At 37.6% G+C, this 22232-nt stretch overlaps 1 pseudogene; it reads left to right on the plus strand.

The window, feature by feature from the left end:
* Positions 1-7099: 7099 nt before the first annotated feature.
* On the plus strand, positions 7100-21635 carry LOC119570888 (annotated as a pseudogene).
* The last annotated feature ends 597 nt before the right edge of the window (positions 21636-22232 follow it).

The following is a 22232-nucleotide window of genomic DNA, read 5'->3' on the forward strand; positions in this document are numbered from 1 at the left end:
TTTGGGGGGGGAAAAGGGGGGTTTAGCCTTTCCCCTCTAAAATGGGGGTTGCCTCAAACCCTCCTTCGGGAAACCAAAGCTTTTCAGGATTGGGTGAGAAAAATTTTTTTTAAAAAAAAAATTTTTTTTAAAAGAAATTTTTCCTTAAACCTAATGTTTTTTTTAATGCTTTTTAAAAGCTCGTTTTGTGGTGTTTTGTTATATATATATTATATATATATATTATATTAATATATTATATATATAATATATATTTTTTTTTTTTTTTTTTTTTTTTTTTTTTTTTTTTCTTTTTTTTTTTTTTTTTTTAGGTATTCATGTTAAGGGGTGGTAAATATACTTAATTTAATTATTTATTTTATAAGTATTATTTTTTTTTTTTTTTTTTCTTCCCTTCTTTTATCCGGTTCCAGTTTGGCGGCTTGGCCACCCAGGGGGATACTTTTGAATTTTCCTTGCCCCGGGAACAAACGGGGGGTGGTCCCCCCAGTTCCTTTCCAAAAATTTTTAAATATTTTAAAAAATTTATATTTTTATTTATCCCCCCAAACCACACAAATTTTTAAATTTTATTTAATATATTTCAAAAAAAAAAACAAAAAAAACTAATAATTATTAAATATATATATATAAAATATTAATTAATATATATAATATTAAAAACCACCCACCAAAACATAACACCAAAAAAAAATATTTTTAAAAATATATTTTTTTAATATAGATTATAATATAAAATATCTTTTAATTATATCAAATTTTACACACACAAAAAAATAAAATATATATATATATATTATATATATTTTAAAATTAATAATTGGTATTGTGTGGGGGTTGTGGGTTTGTTTTTTTTTGTTTGTTTTTTGTTTGGTTTTTTTTTTTTATTTCATTATAAAAACAATTTTCCTCTTTTTTATTTATATATAATATATATATATTAATATAATATTTTTTTGTGGGGGTGTGTGTGTTGGGGGTGGGGTGTGTGTGTGTGGTGTGTGTGTGTGGTGTGGTTTGTGTGTGTGTTTGTGTGTGTGTTTTTATTTTATTAATTTTAATAATATATTTAATATATATATATATATTTATTATAATTTTTTTTTTTTTTGGTTTGTGGTGTGTTTATTAATTTTTTTTTTTTTTTTTTTTTTTTTTATTATATATTTAAAAAATATATATATATATTTTCCATTTATTATTTTAATTATTATTATATTTATATATTTTAATAATATATATAATAACAAACACACCCCCCACACACATAAAGGAAAGTACAGTGTTATTAATTTGAAATACATTGTACAAGAAAAAATCATCGAAGAAAGGGAAAATAAAAGGAAATAAATTACAGAGAGGTTTTTACAGAGCCTTACAGATTTTTTTGATGGCATAAACGGGGAAACCCCTTCTGAATGAGAAACCCTTTGATAGCAATATTCTAAAGTCTATAACAAGGGGAGTAGAAAAATCTGTACATTTTCAACACTGAAGCAAGAAATGGTAAAAGCGGTTCAAAAAAAAATGAAAGAAAATGAGAAAAGAAAAACAGTCCTTTAGAAAAGGGTTTCGGAAACAAAAAAATCTCGGGCCCCCATTTTAAAAAGGAAAAAAGTAGGATAAAAATAGTATTGTTACGGACCGCCTCGTCTCTCTGCACCAACACAAGGCAGGCTAGGCAGCCGACGTGCTTCCAGGGCGTGAACACTAAACACTCCAAAGGGGCCCGAGCCCCAGCGTCCCCAACACCCGGGGGGAAAAAACGCCCCTGGGAGGCAGGGCACAAAATAAACACAAAATAAAGTCTTTCCTTTTTTGCACAAGTTTTTCCCCGTAACTTTCTATGCACAATACAGGGGGAAAACCAGCATGTCCACGCACGATACAGCTTAAAAGGGCACACAAAGTATATCAGGCACAAGGGATACACGGGTCTTACGGGAGCAGCACCCAACCCGCCCCTTTGGTTTTTCCTCCGCTACAGCCAGTTGTGTCATTTTTTGCCCAGGTCCTTTATGTTAAAAAATGCCCAGGTCATCCTTTCTTTAACCACATTTTTTCGCACAGAGACAAAGCCCCCACTGGGTAGCATATCCCCCCCTATCAAGCGGACGACCCATCTGCTCTACAACCTAAAAATGAAAAAATACAGAAAATTTAAAAAAAATTTAGCCCTGGGGGCAAACAAAATTCTTTAAAACAAAAGAAACTTAATTGAAAATCGTTCTCAAAAAACAAAAACTTTCATCCGCGCGCTTTTTCGCTCTCCTGGCGCGCCTGGAGGAGGTGTGGCGGGGGTTTTAGAGGGGCAGTAGCACAGGGGGGTTTTCCCCCGCCCCAAGACCTGGCCATGGTCACCTTTGCGTCTGCTGCCCCCCTTTACCGCCAAATGCCGTTCATCTCGGCAGCGTCTGCCACGTCGTCATCGCCGTACTGGGCTAACGTCATCTTTTTTTTTCACCAGGCCCCGGGAGTAGTTTCCCTGCCCGGGTAAAACCCCAACGGAAGTCGGGAAAGGGCCCCACCCCAAACCAAACCCTCGTCCCCGACAACTTTCTGGAGCTCCATTTCCTCACAAGTGCCCGCTTTCCCAGCTAAACCCCTTGGTCCTTATTTGGAAAAGTTAGTCCCAAAACATGTAACAAACCCCCCCCCTGGTCCAAAAAAGGCTCTGCCCAAACGCTACCCCATCACCCAGCTGCGGTTTTGGAGGGGCTCCACGAGGCCCTCTCCCCCGCATCATTTTGATAGTCAAACGGATTCAGACCTGTCCTGGGGGCAAGGTGCAGCGCTCAGCCGTAAACACCTCTGCACACCCAAACCTCTGGAAGCAAGGGACATCTTCCCGTGAACCCCTCCCCAGCTTCCGCCCAAGGTCGACACACGCCTTACTCGCTCAGGTAGTCAAGGCCCAGCAAGCGTGCTCTCCAGACGGCCACATAACCCAGAGCCCTGCACCGTGCTGCCCACGCCAAAACAAGGGCCCCCCTGGCCCCTTTAGCTGCAAAATGCCCGTGAACCACACATCTTGGGTGGTCTGGAAAAGGAATATCCAACATATCAGGCCGCACTGGGTCTTCTCAGCCCCATGTCCACGTCAGGGGGCATGGCTTCCCCCTTTTAGGCCCTCCACCTCATCGTGCTGGTTCGACGGCGCTTTCCCAAGTCGGGCCGGGAACCCATGACGGCGGGTTTTTGGCCCCCCTTTTTCCAAAGTCCGGATTTCCGCCTGTACCACTTCCTTAGCCTTAGGACATGCACTCGGTGGTGACCAACCTGCCCCAGCCTGCAGCACTGCGGGGAAAACTCAGAACCCCTCGGTGGAGGACATGTTCTCCACTCCCTCCACACCCCTACTCTGTCCCTTCCCCACCCCAGCCCCAAAAACAAGCCTTGAAATGCTCGGCTCACCTTCCCAATGCTACCTCTCCCCTTTAGCCTTTCCCGGCCCCGGGGGTCACGGCGGGGAGGGGCAATGGCCCTAGGCACTTTGGTTTTCCCTTTAGGGAAAGGGCCCCGAACTCCAAAGGCCCCCCCGCCAGCGCCACTGAGGTCCTCAGGGTGGCCTGCTTGACGTGATTTCGCTGCTGGTCTGCAAAACGCAACAAAGAAAAACGGGCCAGGACCACGATACTCTTCTGCAGCTGAAGGGACACCCCCTTCCACGCCTCCACACCTGCGCCAATGGGACAGTGTCTCGCCACGCTCAGAGTCGCTCTTAGCGGGGCCGATATCCCCCCGGCCTGGTGGTGGTGCCCCAAACGGCCCCTTTTAAAGCCCCCGCCACGCTGGGGTAAGAGGCATGTTGGGAGCCAGCAGATGCCCCAAAAACTTCCACGCGGGGCCCTTTGTGCTGTTACCGTGCAGGGCCTTCCTTCCTGCTCCGCCCGGCTGATGCAGCATTTCAAATTGGGCAAATATGCCTCCCCCGGCCACCTTCCCCTCTCTCAGCTGGCTTACGCTTCACAGAAGTTGGAGGCCGAGGGGTGCAGGGTGGGGAACGCGTACCGTAAACAACAATGGGGGGGAGGAAGGGGTGAGGGAGCAACGAGGGGGTTTACGGGGCCGAGTTTGCCGCCACCTTCCCAAGGGGGCGGTTCCGGTGGGTCCCCAGCCTTCTGCAGCGCCGGCTCCACCAATGCTGCGAGGCCCGGGGTTTTTCCCGTCCGGACCCCCGGCAGACCCCCCTAAATCTACACTCGGCACTGTTCCCCCGAAAACCCCGTCTGCCCTTTTCGCTTTTAAACTTTCTACCCCGTACGCCGCCTTTCCCCCTTTTACTTCCTCCCCCAGGCCCTAACCTCGCCCTTTTAGAGTCGCCCTCCTCCTCAGTTTACTCTTCACGTGTTGCAGGCCTTTTCGGGTTTTTCTGCTGGTTTCCATCTTCACAGATGCAAAATTTCTCTGTAGCACCCAAAATTGGCAGAACTGTTCCCCCTTCCTTTCCTGCATCCGACGAGATGGTGCCCTGCTCGCGTGCCCTCTGGCTGCTCTTCGCCTTTTTGGCCATTTCTCCTCATATGGCCAGCATGCAGGATCAGGTCCATCTGGCTCGGTTCACCTCATCGTGCCTGCCCCAGTAAACCCCCCCTCTCCCTCATGGCTGCCGCCCTCTTTTTGGGCATGATAAAAGCCGCGCTATGATCAATTCACAAATTTTACCCTGACCCATTTGTTACGCTGACCGCCTCGTTTTCTCTGACCAACACAAGGGAGGGTAGGCAACGACGTGTATCCCCAGGGCGTGAACAGAAAAGCTCCCAAAAGGCACCGAGCACCACAGCGTCCCCGAACACCCGGGGGAAAGCCACCTGGGAGGGAGGGCACGAAATAAACAAAAAAGACGTCTTTTCCTTTTTTACACAAGTTATTTACCTAACTTTTCATAGGACAATACAGGGGGGAAAACCCCAGTCACACTGACGATACGCTTATAACAGGGAACACAAAATATATCAGGTCACAAGGGGGTCTTCCAGGAGCAGCACCAACTCCCTTCTCTCTTTGGGTTGGGTTTCCCCCGCTCCTCCCCACAGCCGTTGGTCATGTTTGCCCAGGGCCCCCTTAGTTAACACATGCCCCGGTATCCTTTTTATGTTAAACACTGTTTTCCCCAAAAGACAAAGACCCACTGGCGTAGCAATACTCAAACCCTGAGGGGGGGCAAAAAAAACTTTGAAAAGATACAAAACAATAAATGACAAATAAAAAAAGCTCTTTTTATCTACATAAATAGTAAGACTAAAAGAGATCAAATTACAATAACACGTTATAATAAGGAAGAGGAAAAATTTTGAAATCCTTAAAGGGAAATTTCAGTCAAGTTTGTTCAGGACCCATACTTTTTAAATGGGAAGAAACCCTACAAACGTAAACCAAATATCGAAAATCACATTCGAAAAGAATGAAAAAAATACCTACTGAAAAAGGGTTTTACAAAACTCAAGCAGAGAGTATTAAGGGTTTTGAGGGAAAGTGCCCAAGGATTATATACTCCGTTATTGTAATTTTCCCAATATCAGTGAGACAGGAAAACTACCAAAAGCTAGACACTTTTTCAAATGAACATCTTATACGGGAAAGGCACAAAAAATGCCTAGTTAACCATTTAGTTAAAAAAGTGTAGATGCAACGTTAGAAAAGATAATGGGAAAAAAGTGGGTTAAAATACTTGAAAAACACGTATGATATCAAAAAAAAAATTTTGGTTTTTAAGGGAAAGGGAAGGGCATGCGTAGCAAATCTCCTGTATCTTGATAGAGTTTCTGAAATATTACAAAAAGGGAGGGTGGGGGTTGTGTATACTTTGTTTTTAAGAGGGGATTTGAACGGGGTCTATAAAAGAATTATAAATTGAACGCCTAGGTGGGGTGAAAGGCAACCTCCTGAATGGTGTAAAAATTTTTCTGAAAGACAGTGAGAACCCTAAATTAGAGGGAAGCACTCTACGGCGACGAGTAATAGCGAAAACCTCAAAGGACGTCTTGGCGCCGTTATGTTAGCTATTTTCATAAATAAATTTTGGGTCAAAAAACCCAAGGGGTTTCTGATTTTACTGACGCCGCAAAAAATGCAAAAAAAAGGGAAAAAAGACGGTATCTCATCCCAATACCTCCAAAATGACATCGTGAACTTATTAATTTGGAGTTATAGATGGAAAATGGAATTTAACACCAATAAATGCCATGTAGTCAGGTTCGGAGAAATACAAGGTAGGAGACGTAATTTAAACCAAGTCGATAAAGAAAAAGACCTTGGAATAAAATTGAGCTGGAACCTATGCCAAATGATCATACAAATGAAAGGGTTCATAAAACACTAGGGCTGATGGCCAGCATGAGAGGGCAATCGTGTAAGTGGACGAAGACACAGTAAAAAAAAAAGTCATTACAGTCATCATAAGACCTAGTCTGAGTATAGTGCAGTGGTATGGAGTCCATACTTAAAAAAAAGGATATAGATAACTTTGAAGAGTTTAAGAGCAGCCACAAGATGGGCATCTACTCTAAGAAATACGAGCTATGAAGAAAGACTACAGAAAATAGGTCTGACTACTTTGGAAGAAAGTAGAAAAAAGAGGTGACATGATAATGATGTTCAACTATATAACAGGAAGGGCGAAGTTAGATAGAAATGATTTTATAATTTTGAACACAAGAGAGACGAGAGGACACAGCAAATTGATGTAAGTAAAAAGAGGCGAGAAAGATGTCAAGAAGTTCAAATTCCCAAACAGAAATATTGAAACACGTAACAATCTTTCAAATAACGTTGTTCGTGCCAAAAATGTACATCAATATAAAGTTATATGATAACCTAAATATAGCAGACGGGATCATCTGAGCTTAGCTCTTCTCCCGTATTGAAACTAGATAAGAAACACACCGGGCACACACGCACACGCGCGCACACGCGCACACAAACATACGCCACACGCGCGCGCGCACCACACACCAACACACACACACACACACACACCACACACACACACCACACACACCACACACACACACACACACACACACACACACACACACACACACACACACCACACACACACACACACACACACACACACACCACACACAACCAAATATGAACTGACATCGGGGTTGAAAGAAAGGCTCGATAGAATGGACACCACTGGATAGTGAAGGTAGTGTAGAAAATCAAACTGGATTGTGCTTAAAAAAAAAAAAAAATTGACGACCCTGTCGTTGAGATTATGCACGATAAAATATAATAAAAATATTTATTGTATGCGTTTATTTGGACATGTTTTAATATTCATAAGAATATATGGTTTATGTTTTGTAGCGTTCATCCCGTTGTTGTTTCTAGTACACGACTGGCCGGCGTCGTAGAGGCGGCGCAGCGCATCACGTCTTGTCCACGGGGTCGAAGGCTGTAGACGCGGTGGGTTCTGCGGCGTCTAACTTCAGGTTTGTTTCGCCTTTTTACGCGTCCTCTTAGTCTGTATTTTCATTCTTTCCTCATGCTTGTTCTGGTAGAAGGTAGTTGGAACTGAATTACTTAATTGTTTAGAATAATCTTTCAGTTTAGATAACACGTGAGTCCTGTTGAATGGCGGTTAGTTGCCGATTGTTTGTTTGGCTTTTCAATTTGTATTATCATTATCTCGCTTTCATGCAGTAATTATGGGATTTGATTGGTTCTGAAGTTATTCCTGTTCGAGGAAAACCAACTGTACCTCAGTATTAATACACTAGTTATAGAAGGTATGTGTACTCCTGCCAAGCAGTGATTGATGCAGCATTCTTAATTTTTTTTCCCAGCATTTTTTTTTCTTTTTGACGCTGTTATTACCTGTTTATTTGGATGCAAGGGGTGATTTGGCTTCTGCTTATTTTGGATATTTTGATAAAATGAGGGTTGAACTGGCCCTTACTTAACAATACCCTTTCAATGAAGGGTATTTATTACCAAGAGAGATGCATCCTCCAGAGACGGTCCCAAAACCTGGGTATCATGCAATCCCAGATTCCAAACCAAACCATTCCTACCTGTTATTTCTTCTTTAGACAGTGAATAAGCCCCCTCTACCCCCCTTTATTAGCACTTCTTGCCAACTTACTAAAATCAACATTAAGAACTCTGGCTGTGATCGTGTTGAGTGGTGATGTGCAGCAACTATTTATTGTCATTTTGTGGTGAATATTAGCTGCTGTACCTGTGTTATTTATTACTATTTTTTATGCTCAATAGATGGCAGGGTCCATTTCCCTCTTATCTTTGAGTGTTGCTCTCAGTAAAATTAAGAACCGTATGAAGTCTAATTTTGTTAGAATTTATGTGGTGCATAAAAAACTCAGAGGTGTATATTTACCTGGCTCGTTACTCATGGCCAAAGAAGAAAGCTTTAAGCCTACCTTTGGCTGTCTCACCTCCTTGACCACAGCCAGAGAACTGTGTAATGCACAACTTGGAGCATGATGTGATTGGATGTCCTTTGTTTTCAAAAATTGTTTTCAGTGACATGATTAGACATTACATGTTGTAACTGGGTTAACAAACAATTCTAGATTTGCCTTAACTTTTCCCTGGTTATTGAAATAATATTAAAGAAAATAGGTGGAACCATAAGTGTTTCACTTTTATTTTAGTTAAATGTAAGACAGTTTCAGTGTATTGCAATTTTACTTGAACGACTAACAGTATATGGAAGTCATCTGGGTAATTCTTTATACTATGGATGCACTCACTGGAGACTAAGACCCAACTCCACATCACAGAATTTATTAAACAGTCTAAATTGCCAGACTGGAAGCCCTTTGGCCACTGCCTGAGCTGTGCCATGCCTGTCAGCACTGGGTTAATTGTCTATAGATTATTTCTTGTACCAACAACTTCAACATTTTGCCCTCTACAAGGATAGCATCATCATTGCCATAGCTTAGTGCATCCATACTGTAAAGATTAACTGTCATATGATATATATATAATATCTGAAGGCACTTTTCATCTACATTCCCTGCATGAATATCAACTAAAGCCTGTAACAAAAATGGGGTTGCTGACACAAAAAACAAAGGTTTGCACGGAAAATGAAACTAATTCATTTTTACCACATTAAACTAATTAAGGTATTCTGACTTGTGTGTGAAAATCTCATTGTCATGACAGTATGACAGTTTATTTAACCTGTCACACTACCACAATTCCACCTAATTAGTATTGCAAACTAGATTCACTGTAGGAGTTCGAGTCTCACATCAGTTCTATTTTTGATGTGTACTACTTTATTTTTTTTCCATCATATGAATTTCACTTCTGATAATGCATGTTTGTGTACACATTCTTATTTCTGGTATTGTGTTAGACAGAATTTTAATGCATGTTTGGAATTCTTTTTGTTATAACTAGCTTATTTTAATATTATGAAATATGGCTCCAGACTTAGAGGTTTCCAGTTGTAACGAATATTGTTACAATGTTACTGTTAGGAGCCAAGATCAAGGGGTTTCAGAGGGGTCCTCCCCCTGCCTTTACAGGTGTGCCTTGCCAGCAGACTCAGGCATGGTATGTATAATTAGGCAGACAAATTAAATTGATGATAAAGACGTTTGTTAGGGTCTATCACAGAGGTATTGAAGAAAGGTTAATTTAAGTTTCTATGCTTATACTTATATAGTTTATTTTTTTATATTAGTGTAGGGCATGCCCACCTATGAAGTTAAGAGTTTCAGGTTAGTGGAAACCTTTCCTGATTTAACCCTTTTCCGATGGGTAGTATTCATAGTGGCCTGGGCCTTGCTGCCAGGGGTTATATAGTCGCCCGATCATGTGGACCACTCTTGCCAAATACCAGCATCCCATGCCGTTTCTTGTAATACTACAAGATATGTTGTATTTTTCAGTTTTCATTATTTTTTACAGACTCTACTTGCCAAACTTCCTGATAATCGAGACTGAAGGGTATTTTTGTTGTTATATAGACTCCATAATTGATCATTATTCGGTCTATAGTCCGAATAGATGAGCAGTGTGCGGCATCATGGAGTTGAAATCGTCGGTTTGTTGCTTTTTTTTTTTTTTGCATGGTAAAATGAGAAAGTGTTAAAACCTACTTAATCACACTTTCAGTGGCAAAAAAAAATAATCTTTTGCCGTGATTGTAACAAAAAAAAACTCATGGCATGTCCATACATACTCTATGGCATGTGCGTATGTGCCCCCGGCAGATGGTCCCGCCATACAATGGCATGTGCGTACATGCCACCCGTCGGAAATGGTTAAGAATAATATTCATGCTCAAATACAATGTGTATTTGATAAACTAGTGTAGGTTATGGTAAATCTTTACAGTGCAGACACTTTCACCAGAGACCAAATCCCAACTTGGTCTCTATTTAACACTCCTAAATTGCTGTGACTGTGTATCCTTGGGCCATGGCCCGGGTTAGGGTTGGTGGGGGGGCTTTGCCTCCCCAGGGTTACTGATATCTTCCTGGGTTAGCAAGCCAGTGATTTATGTGTGAGATATTGCCCCTCTTAGCCAACTAGAGAGCCTAACACATCCTGTTCTCTCTCAGGCAATGCCTAAGGGCATGTGACTTGTGGGCATGAGGGTCCTTATAAAGAACAGGACAGAATACATGCATCATAGTAACATGATGTAAATGATCCATCCTCCATAGCTGTGCCCAAGTCAAACATGATGGGAAAACCCATCATCCAGAACTACCACTAGTTCAATCATGATGTGAAGTATGTATTAGGTTAAGGATCATGTATTATCTGGATGAAGGTAATGAAAATAAGTATGTATATATATATTTTCTTTTCTCTATATACAGGCACAAGGAATATGGCAGAAAATGTGAAGTCATGGTTATATGCCTTCTGTGGGAAAAAGAAGGTCACACCCAACTATGAAGTCAGAAATTCAGGTTAGTGCAAGTAAACTTATTTCAGAATATTCTGGAAGTGGTCTTCTTGTGTGGTAAAATTTATTTATTTTATTTATTTTTTTGTCTGCAGTAAGGCTTCTGTTCATAAACATTGGGTTACATAGTGGCAGTTGATGAGTCAGATATGAAAAAGAATAATTTGATTGTTTTTTTTTCTAGTAATTTTACCAACCAACTTACTCGGAAATACTTAAGTACTTAATAATGGAATTTCCTTTGGCTTTTTCCCTTATTCATACTTTAGTATAGCATATTCTTAATATGTTGATGGTTAGGGGAAAAGATTTTGGTCAAAATTCTAAAACTGAACTGGAAGAGCTGTTTGGAAGAAACCATTTTACTCCTATCCCTATTCCGCCCTCAAAATGCTTTTGTTTAGAATTATTCTTATATTATTTAACATTGGAAATATCAAAAAGTATCTGGTAAACAACCCCAAGAACAAGTGTGAGGCTGAATACAAAGTTGAATGTGTTAAAAGGACCTGTGGAGCAGCCACTTGGAAGTAGGATGGGGGAATACATTCCTGTGCTTTCAGAAGACTTTTTTATCATCTTTTGTTTGTGTTTTGTAGGCACCTTCTCAGTAATAGTATTCTTCATAGGGAGAGAGGCAATTGGATAATGAAGGATACAAGTAGAAGACTAACTTTTATTAAATAAATAAATATACTTGTATGTAATGAGAGTGCTGAGATCTAAAAATTATTGATATTTTTAGGGCCACAAGCATCGTCAGAGATTTCTGTGTGAGGTGCGAGTCGGCAACTACAATTATGTTGGTGTTGGGAACTCAACCAACAAGAAAGATGCACAAGCCAATGCAGCAAAGGACTTTGTCCAGTTCCTCATCCGGCAAGGAGAAGTGAATGAGAGTGAAGTTCCTGATTTACATGTAAGAATTCCTCATTTGTTAGTACAATTCCCATCTGTAAGGCAAGGTTTGCTTAATTTTTTTATATTCTTGCAATAAGGAATAGGATACTTCGATATGTAATTGTCAATTTTCATCTCTGACCAGGGCACAGATAATGCTGGGGGAGATTGGCAGTGGAGGACTACTTGGGGAGGGTGGATTCCAGCCTTCTATGCCTATGGCACTGTTCCAGGCCTTCGGGATGAAGGCAATGTGTACCGCCCAATTCAGCAGGTGGCCGACCAATGACCTACATGGAGCGAGTGGAAGAAAGGAAGAAAGTAGAAGATGTGAGACATGGAGTGCCTTTCTTCTAAAGCAATTTTTAATTTTCTGGATATATTGATTAGTCTTTTATGTTAAAAATATTGCATAGAATACCAGTTCTTTATTTGTTTTTAGGCTGAAGATGTTGACCTTACGGCAAAACATTCATGGAAACTGGACAATTGAGAATGCCAAATCACGGCTACACATGTTTCTTCAGAGTAACAAAATTAATGCTGACTATAAGTACAGTGCAGTTGGACCGGATCATAACAGTTAAATTTAGAATTTATATTTTTTGTATTTTGATAGTCTTACGTTTATCCATATATATCGAAGTATACTCCCATTGATTGCTCTATTACAGGGTTCCTTATTTTAATATGGTATATTATGGTTTATAGACTAATAGCAATAGCAACCATAAAGTATTTAAAGTTGTGAATTTTATATTTGATTTTTGGTATCTTGAATTCTTGCATGATATTTAGTAATTTGTAAAAAAGTTAGTGTTTTTATAGTATTAATTTTTCAGTATTCACATAAGAAGTAGATTTAGAAGTTAACAAAGAGGCTTTACATTTTGATCAGTTATATCACCTACTTAAATGCATTTGTAAAGCATCCTTTGGCCTAAACAGTATGATGTAAAACCTCACTGTAATGTATAAACTAAACTATATAACACATTGTGTCTACATGTTTTCTGATTGATTGATGCTTGTCCATTATTCTGTTATATGTATTTATAAATAGTATCTAGAATTTAGGAATGTGACCCCTAAATTCAAATGGGACAGTGACCATGATCTATAAGAAGTTTTGATAGAATAGGTTGTTTTGGTGTGAGTAATAGTTGTTGATTCATTGGATCCTGTAACATGACATGGAATAGGGAATGTGTGATGGACATGCCAGGTAGACTGAAAAAATAATGAACATGGAAGTGTAGGTTTCTCAGTTTTTGTGTAGTTATTTTGTTTGTTCACTCTGCAGTGACCATATAATGAAATTTTTAAATTAGGTTAACAATGAGTTAGATAGTAAGATTACTAAAAAATGCAATGCATTCCAAAAGCTATATCTTTAATAGTAATGTAGTTTAGTAAAGTGGATAATGTAGGTTAGTACCTTCTTGTGTGATAAAAATGGAGCTTAAAGTGCAGATGAACCATATTGATACAGTATAAACATTGGAATAGGATTCCCAGTAAATGGCACCATTTACATTGATAACTTAGTATTTTGGGTTAAATTAGTTGTACAAATTGAGATAGTAACTAATAGAGCAACAGTTTAGCATATTTCAGTGCATATAAATAGGATAAAGTATTGCTTAAAAAGAAATTAGGGTAAAAGTTTACAACAGGACCACACTCATTAGAGCTAAAGTCCCTAACTCCAGCCTATGGGAATCCTTTGGTGAACCAGGAGGTTTTAGGTGGGAGATATGGGCAAATTCAGTTGAAACTCATTCTAAGAAAGTAAAAGAAAGTAGAAATTAGAAAAACTAAAGCCAAGATTTGGTCAGGGAATATTCTATCCAGCATTACACAAACATATGAATGAACCCCTCTTTAACACAGAAACAAAGACCATATAGAAGCAAAACTGTCTTAACCAAGGAGCTTTGCCATTTCTCCCAAGCCTGTATAGTCCTTTTGTATACTTTAACCAGAATTATATTGTATTACAGCTGTGCTTAGCTTATATTTTTTGTGATGCCAAGAATGTTTTTTCACAGTATAGATGTAAGACCTAATCATATACCCAAAGAAATATCAGATATAATATAGATAATATAGATAGTAATATAGATATAATATAGATATAATGTAATATAGATTAATGTAATATAGATGTAATATAGATATAGGTGTAATATAGATATAGATGTAATATAGATATAGATGTAATATAGTTAGATATAATTTTTTTTTATGAATTATTATTTTAGTCCTAGTAAGATGAGGAAAGATTTTTAGGTATTATTAACAAATGTTTTATATTCATTTTTTCCTTTTGTCTGCAAAAATATACTTAAAAGGCTGTTAACTTTTCCTGACAGTCTTGGGGAATAATAGATACAGGTTGTGAAGAAAAAAACTTAGGTTATTCTTGTAGAGACATATTGATAGGGTATCAGTATGTCCAGACTTGGATACCTTGTAGTGGCTTTATGTAGCAAATCTGGCTCATATGTACTGCAAGGATTGAGCCCCAGTTGGTTTTCTGAGATCTTTGGTACTGCCTTTTCAACCTGACTTGATGTTTACAGGTTCTAAAGGCAGTGGTATTTTTTATTTTCTTCTCTCTCATCACTGTATGAGAGAAAAAGAAAAGGGTTTGAATATAATACACAACTGTGCTTGTGAGGGACACTGCTCGTGGTGATCAGACATTTGTAAGGGAATAGAAGTTGAGCTCAGTTATGTGCTATCTGGGCTCGACTTGTTCCTTGTTGCCTTACCAGCCTATGTAAAAACTTGTTGGCAGATAGAATAGTGTGATATGTAGGTTTTTTGGAGTATGTATCTTTTTATTGTATTTATTTTTGAAAACAAGTCATAAAGATATCTGTTTTGCAAAAAATATATTTATGAAGTGCTTTAATATTCTTGGATATTGTTTGCAGTCAAGCTTAAACAAAAGACCGTGCACTCTTGTTTAGCTTTGTAAATGTTTGGGGCTTAATTTTGAGGCTGGGATAAATTATATATCACGAGCAGTGTTCCCCACAGGCAGCAGATGATGGTTCTCTACACCTGAAAGAACCGACTTTCTCGTTTGCTTTTTGAAAGGTAAGTACTTACAGAGGTTGTAACTTGTGTTCTTCCCCTTGCTCTGTTTTTCTTTTTTAGTTACATGAATATTGTAACTTCTCATTGCACAACTATAGAAATCCTGCAGCATTCAGTCCTTTTTATTAGTTAATTGAAGAAACCATTATTAACTTCTCTCTCTGGGTAAGAGATGTAATGAAGGCCTGGAACACAATAAAATAATTTCTTTGTATAAAAATACTTTAACTAGTTTTGTGATTCAAATACTATTCAAAAGTGTTGTTAGACTTTAAATATTCTTTTGATATATAACAGGAAACATACAAGTGAGTACAATGAAAGAGTTAGAAGATCAATTTATGCTTCAGATTTAATTTCTGTAATAACTTGTAACCTTCATCCTTGAAAATGAGTCAGATGATTTTGATATTTTTATCAAGCTTATAATAATTTTTCTTTAGCTTAATAATTTAGTAAATAAAAAATACAGGTTAGCTTTGAAAATGGATTGACATATAGAGGCTTAATGTCAGCCTTAATTACTCACAAAAATGGAGTTAAAGCCATTAGGACTATCTTGGAGATCATATATGAATAAGAGTAATGTTTGCATAGCTGTGCAAAGATTTAAAAATTTGTGGGCTGAAAAATGGAAATGAAAAAAACTCCATTTTTTGTGTTAAGTTGCCCTTTTTGTTAAGTAACTAGCATAAAAGCATGCTTTTGATGTGTGGAATTAGAGATTGTCCATGTGTGTATCATTTTTTAATTTACTCTCTGGTTTTCCCTGACAGGAGCTTCGTAGCTCAAATGTCTTTTTACTCAAGCAATTTGGGAGAGGTATGTAGGGATGTTTTTTTTCATTTTGGGGGTGGTGGGTTTGCACAGATTTGCATATTTTAGTTGTTTTATACATATACATACATGCATATATACACATGCCTTTTTATATACATGTATACTTTCATACAGGAGTATTCATTAAAAATTCTTATGGCAAATTTGTTCATCTGGTATAGTACTGAAATTAATGCACATCTCCATCAATTACGGGTAGTCTAGTGAACAAACTTTTCCTTTTCATCATCTGTATTGCTGCATTTAGTTTTTTTTTTACAACTTCTGCATTTTGTTATCTGCCATTTTCTTTTCCCATTTTAGTAAGTGATGGGAAACACAGCAGGTTGCTTATATGGTATTGTATACTAGGGAAAATAATTAGAAAAAGAAGAAGAAAAAAAAGGAAAAAAAAAGCAAACAGTGAATTTCAATTTTTTGGGGTTTTCAATGCTGGGAATTACCCCACTAGTCATTTATGATAGAAATTTAAATAGATGTGGCTTAACACTCTCATACACTTAGAAGATATAGAATCTATTTCACAGTTACAACCTGTTAATTCCAGGATAGCCCAAGTGTACAGAAAATTTTTTGGGGGGTTAATTCACCCCAATCTAATTTATTTGCTAAAACTGTGGACATCGTGATATCACTGACATCACAAGTAATTAATGCTTAGTATAAAAAAATGGACGTAATATAAACTATGAAAACTGCCCAATAGATGTGAACAGAATTCATAAAGTCACATTCTTTGCTCAAAATGCTGTAAAAATGTTTGCTGCCAAAGTGGAAGTCCAGTTTTTTCTGTGCCATAAGAAATGTATGACTTGAAATGTTGAGAAAATAAAAAAGAAGAAACTGGCTGCTGAGGTAATGCTGTGTCACTAAGCTTCTTGCCATTTTGCCTGTGGAGTTGCGATTTAGTTTATTTGTTATTTTACACCTTACCTTGAAATGATAAATTTTAAATTTCTATGTAGTTGATTTATTTATTTATTTTTATTATTATTATTATTTTTTTTTTTATAAAAAGGGGATTAACAAGTTTTTAAAAAATTGAAAAGCCATAGATCCTGCTTTCTTTGATGATATTACAGCATTATTACACAAACTGTTATGTATGTATACAGAGGAACCAAGAGGTAGCACTGCGTGATTTAGTATTGGATACAAAGAAGTGGGAAAATAATTGTTTTTGTATAATAATACCATAGGGAAGAATATGTATAATAGCATGAGGATTTCTAATATTATATTTAATTTAGACGGCTTTGACAAAGGGAAGTGTTGTAAGACGCATGAATTTTTGCATGGGAATTAAGCCTGAAAAGGGGGCAAGGGACCATAGTTAAATTTCTTTTATCTTAAGCACTTCTTTCCTCTTTCTCTGTTTTATGCATGTGAATTGTGATCCTAAATTATAAAATGAAAATATTTATATACTTCATTTCTACAGTATTTTCACCTTTCATCCAGCTAATATAACAACCTCCCTCAGAGCTATATGGTCGTGAAAATGGGTCTAATAAGCGGCAGCAAGCAAAAACTGTGCCCTGTCACTTGTCAGGCAGTTGTTTCCACTTGAATGTGATTGAAGCTTTCTCTGGAACTCTTAAAAAGAAAAGAGTGAGAAGCTTCCCCTTATGGGGGTTCAGATGTCCCCGGAACTTGTCACTCAGATGGATGCTGTGCTGAAATCTACGAAGTGTTTCCAGTACAGCCAGTAAGTTGCTTTCAGTACATATCTTTATGTACAAAAACTGTTAGGAATGTGGAAATACATGAAAGCATATGGTAATTCTATATCCTTGCTGCTTACTACATACACAATATTACATAAAAAAAAAAGGGAGGGGATACTACTTGGGCAATGAACACAATGACATATGTTCATGTTTATTTTAGAAAAGGAAATTAAATGTTTTCAAAACTTGTTTGGGTCCCTTCAAATTTTTTCAAAAGAGGTGTAGGTGTTGTGTGGCTTTAATTTTATTTCCATTTCATTCCAGAACCTCAGTGATCCTTCTCACCCCAAGTCGTTGATGCAGATGTTAACCTTCAGAATTTCAGGCCAGTGAGGCCCCCTCCATTTGACAAGTGGTGTTGTGTCAGGGTTTCTCCTCCAAAGCCCAATTGGAATCCCTGGACTGGTGCAACATTGATGGAAGGCCCAAATGGCTACAGTATGTCTATTTTTTTTATTATTTATTTTTTTTTACTTTTTTGAGGAGAGTGTTTTTTTTTTGGGGGGGGACATTATTAGTATTTTGTTATTCATGTATATATTTACGCTTATTTGCATATATAATATACTTTATAAGAGAGGTTTTCAATAACTGCCTGGCTCTCTTTAGGAAGTTGTAGTATATTTGATAATCCAAGGTGTACTTACTATTTGTAATCATTATTTATGGGAAAAATTTTACCAAAAAAAAAAAAGAAAAAAAAGTTAAGTTGCTCTGCAATGCCCATAAACTTGAACCCTATTATTCCGAGATTGTGGAAACTAGTTTAAACCTTAAACTGTTGCAGATGAATTTGGATCAAATTAGTGCGAAACCCCCAGGGGATCCCATCAGGAGCGCCTGCAGACTGATCGGGACCTTCAGAATATGACCCAGCAACGTGCTCAACTCCCTGTGAATTCCAAGAACAAGAGATTTATGGAAGCTATATATGATAAACCTATTGTCATCATTAGAGGAAACACTGGTTGTGGAAGACTACTCAGGTATAGTGTGAGAAGAGGAAGTGGAACTTACATAGGAAAGGGAGATTTTTTCCTATTTTAATGATTTTTTTAATTTTAGACTGCAGTTTGAATTTCTGTGGAACGATTGGAAATTTTTCCTGTTGACACAAGGGGGTTATTTTACATTTCCCTGTCAAGGAGTCTATTACTAGGTCTACCCACTTATCTGCCTACCCTATTGCTTATATTTTCAGAAGAAAAGTTTGTTTTTATGATTTTTATTATTAAAACTATAATCAGTGTCAATGATGATAACATTTTTAGAATTAAAACTTTTCCCAAAATTCTAAGAATAACAGTTGAGGTCAGGTAGGCCCTTTAAAAATTGCCTTCTTGGTGACCAAGTGCTTTTAAAGCCATCGTGTCCCAAAAAATGGACAGAGCAAACTACGACAAAGTTTATCCCCCATATACTGTAAACTACCATTATTTTTTGCAGGTTTGCAGTTCATTCTTGATGACTACATTCAGTCTGGCTCAGGAGCTTACTGCAATTGTGGTGACACAACCACGGCGTATATCTGCAGTTTCGGTTGCTGACCGCATTGAAACTAAACGTGGTGAAGAGCTAGGCCAAAGCATTGGATACCCCTGTTCGTTTTGGCCCGTGCTACCCAGGCCTTATGGGGGGGTGTTGTTCTGCCCCAGTAGGAGTGTTATTGGGAAAACTGGAAGGAGGACTTAGGGTGTGTCCCATGTCATTGTGGATGAAATTCATGAGCGAGACATCAATACCGACTTTATTTGATTGTACTTCGTGACATGGTAAGGCTGCAGACTTTGTGCATGCTTTTAGGTATTTCTATGATTTTTAAAGAGCATCAGTCCTTTTTTTTTTTTTTTTTTTCCCATTATACATATTTTTTTTTTTCTGTTACATATTTGAAGGGAAAATTTTATTGATTTTAATGGTCAAGATCTTTTTCCCAAAAAATTACAAGATCTTGAATATCAGATGATAAAATAATGGCTGTACACTTGGTAATCTTGTACTGTTCTTGTTTTCTAGGTGCGGCTTTTCCAGTGTCCGCATCATCCTCATGTCTGCACCATAGACATTTGCCTTTTTCACAAATTATTTGTGAATCCAGTAGTAATTGAGGTTCCTGTCGAGCCTTCCCTGTTCGGAGTACTTTTTAGAGGACTGCATTTAGATGACTAGGTTTTATGCCAATACCAGATTCAAAAAAAAATAAAAGGTGGGTTTCTATTAAGATTTTTATTACATTCTCTACACTTCAATTATCTTCTTTTAGAGTGTATTCCTTTTTCATAATAAACAGATTTGACTTATATAATTTTATCAGTTAGTATTATGAGTATTTTTTCAGAATTCCTATTTATCCTCTTAAATTTTTTTGCACTTACTAATTTTATTTTTTTTCTTATTGATTTAATTTGTGCTAGACGTTACCCCTTGGATCTGGCCTTCAGCCTATTCTTACGACAGCAGTTCACCAACAGCTGCCTATGTTTTTCAGGGCATGTTCACGTCACCAAACCCTTTCAAGCTAAATTTTCCATGACATCAGGGTCACATCATCTGGATTGTATGGGTATTAACCCATTGCCGACGGGGGGCATGTACGCACATCCCATGGCATGGCGGGATCATCTGCCGGGGCACGTACGCACATGCCATAGAGTATGCATGGACATGCCATGATTTTTTTTTTTTTTTACAATCCCGGGAAAAGATTATTTTTTTGCCACTGAAGTGTGATTAAGTTGGTTTTAACACTTTCCCATTTTTACTATGCAACAAAAAAAAAAAAAGCAACAAAACGACAATTTTCAACTCCATGATTTCCACACACTGCTTATTTTATTCGGACTATAGACCGAGTAATGATCAACTATGGAGTCTATATTACAACAAAAAAACCCCCTTTAGTCTCGATTTATCAGGAAATTTGGCAAGTAGAGACTGTAAAAAAATAATGAAAATTGAAAAAACAATATTCTTGTAGTATTACGAAGAACGGCATGGGGTGCTGGTATTTGGGATTTAGTGGTCGCGCATGCTAGGGGGACGATATAAGCCCCCGGCAGGAGGCCCCGGCCTCTATGAAAGCTACCTTTAATTTGGGTTAATGGAAGATATAAATTATGATGGAAGGTCTTTCCTGTATAATGATTATCTTCATAAAGCTGTTTTTTGTAGGCTGTTTTAGAAGATTGCTACTTTGGTTTTGAATTCATTTGCTCACGTATTCAATGTTTGTCGCAAAAAAAAAGAGAAAAAAAAAAGGAAAGAAATACCAATAAATTCACCTCTTCCCCAAAAGGATAAGGATGAGGAACTACTGGAGATGAGCCAGAAGAAAACCTTTGAACATTGTGACGTCGGATAACTACTCTCCTGCCACTAAGGGAAGCCATGGCCATGCTTAATGAGAAGGAGGCCTTTGAAGCTTCGAGTTTGATTGAGGCCCTTTTCCCCCTTAGTACATCACCCAACTTCCCTGGGATTTCCTTATTTTTTTTTTTTTTTTTGACAACCAAAAAAAAAAAAAAAAAATTTATAATTTAAATTAGTTTTTTTTTTTTTTTTTTTTTTCTTAAAAAAAAAAAAAAAAAAAAAAAAAAAAAAAAAAAAAATAATATATATAATATAATAATATATAAAATATATATATATATATAAAATATATATATATAATTTTATAATATATATATTTTTTTTTTTTTTTTTTACAAGTAGGAGCTGAAGTGATTGTGAAATGGAAACTGATAAAATTGGTAATTTACCTTATAGGAATGAGAGGAAATCAGCACATGGTTGTTATAGATAATATACTGTTAGGTATAAATGGAACCTCTCCTTTTCAGGTGGGAGAGACTACCTTTGTTACCTTTACATTCCACTGCCCGAGAAGACCAAAGGCGGTATTTGAACCTTTTGCCTGATGTACACTAAAGTATGTTTTTTAGTTATATTTTTTTTGCTATGCTAAAAATAGACAAGTAGTTGCTACTTCTGTTTTGTATTTGTATTATTATATGTGAGTTGTAGTAAAGTTTTATTTCTCTCTTCTTCGATCATACTTTTAGAATTCTTTCAAATTTTTTGTATTTCAGATTATTCTTGCCACAAACATTGCTGAATCATCAAACACCATCATGATGTTGTGTTTGTGATAATTCCTGCAAAGCTAAGATGAAGCTTTTTACATCTCATAACAATATGAAACCCAATTATGCTACAGTTTGGGCATCACGCACCAAACCCGGAGCAAAGAAAGGGTCGAGCTGGGCGAGTTCGACAGGAAATGCTTCCATTTATGCAGTTTGAGTGAGTTTGACTGATGAAAAAGGATTTTAACTGGTATAAAAATATTTGGTTATTATAATGTCACAGTAACAATTGTACCATCGTAAAACTTTCAAACATGAAAATATGTCTGCACAGGAAAGATTCAAGAAGCTAGATGAACACATGACGCCTGAGATGTTCCGTACTCCTCTCCATTTAAATTGCTCTCTCCATCAACTTCTCCGTCTTTGGTTCCATTGGAGAATTTCTTTCCCAAGGCTATTCAGCTCCACCAATTGATGCTGTCATTGAAACTGAAGTAAACACTTAGAGGTTTGTTCCTTCATGCTCTTTTGTGTCATGTTTTAAAAAGATCATGCATGGTTATAATTCAAACCTCTCACCCTTGAATGACTGTCAGCCAAGTCAGACCTAAACTCAGTTGTCACCCGGGAGGAGGACCGTAGTGGTTTAGATACATT

This window comes from Penaeus monodon, unplaced genomic scaffold (assembly GCF_015228065.2).
Source record: "Penaeus monodon isolate SGIC_2016 unplaced genomic scaffold, NSTDA_Pmon_1 PmonScaffold_4273, whole genome shotgun sequence".
Lineage (NCBI taxonomy): Eukaryota > Metazoa > Arthropoda > Malacostraca > Decapoda > Penaeidae > Penaeus > Penaeus monodon.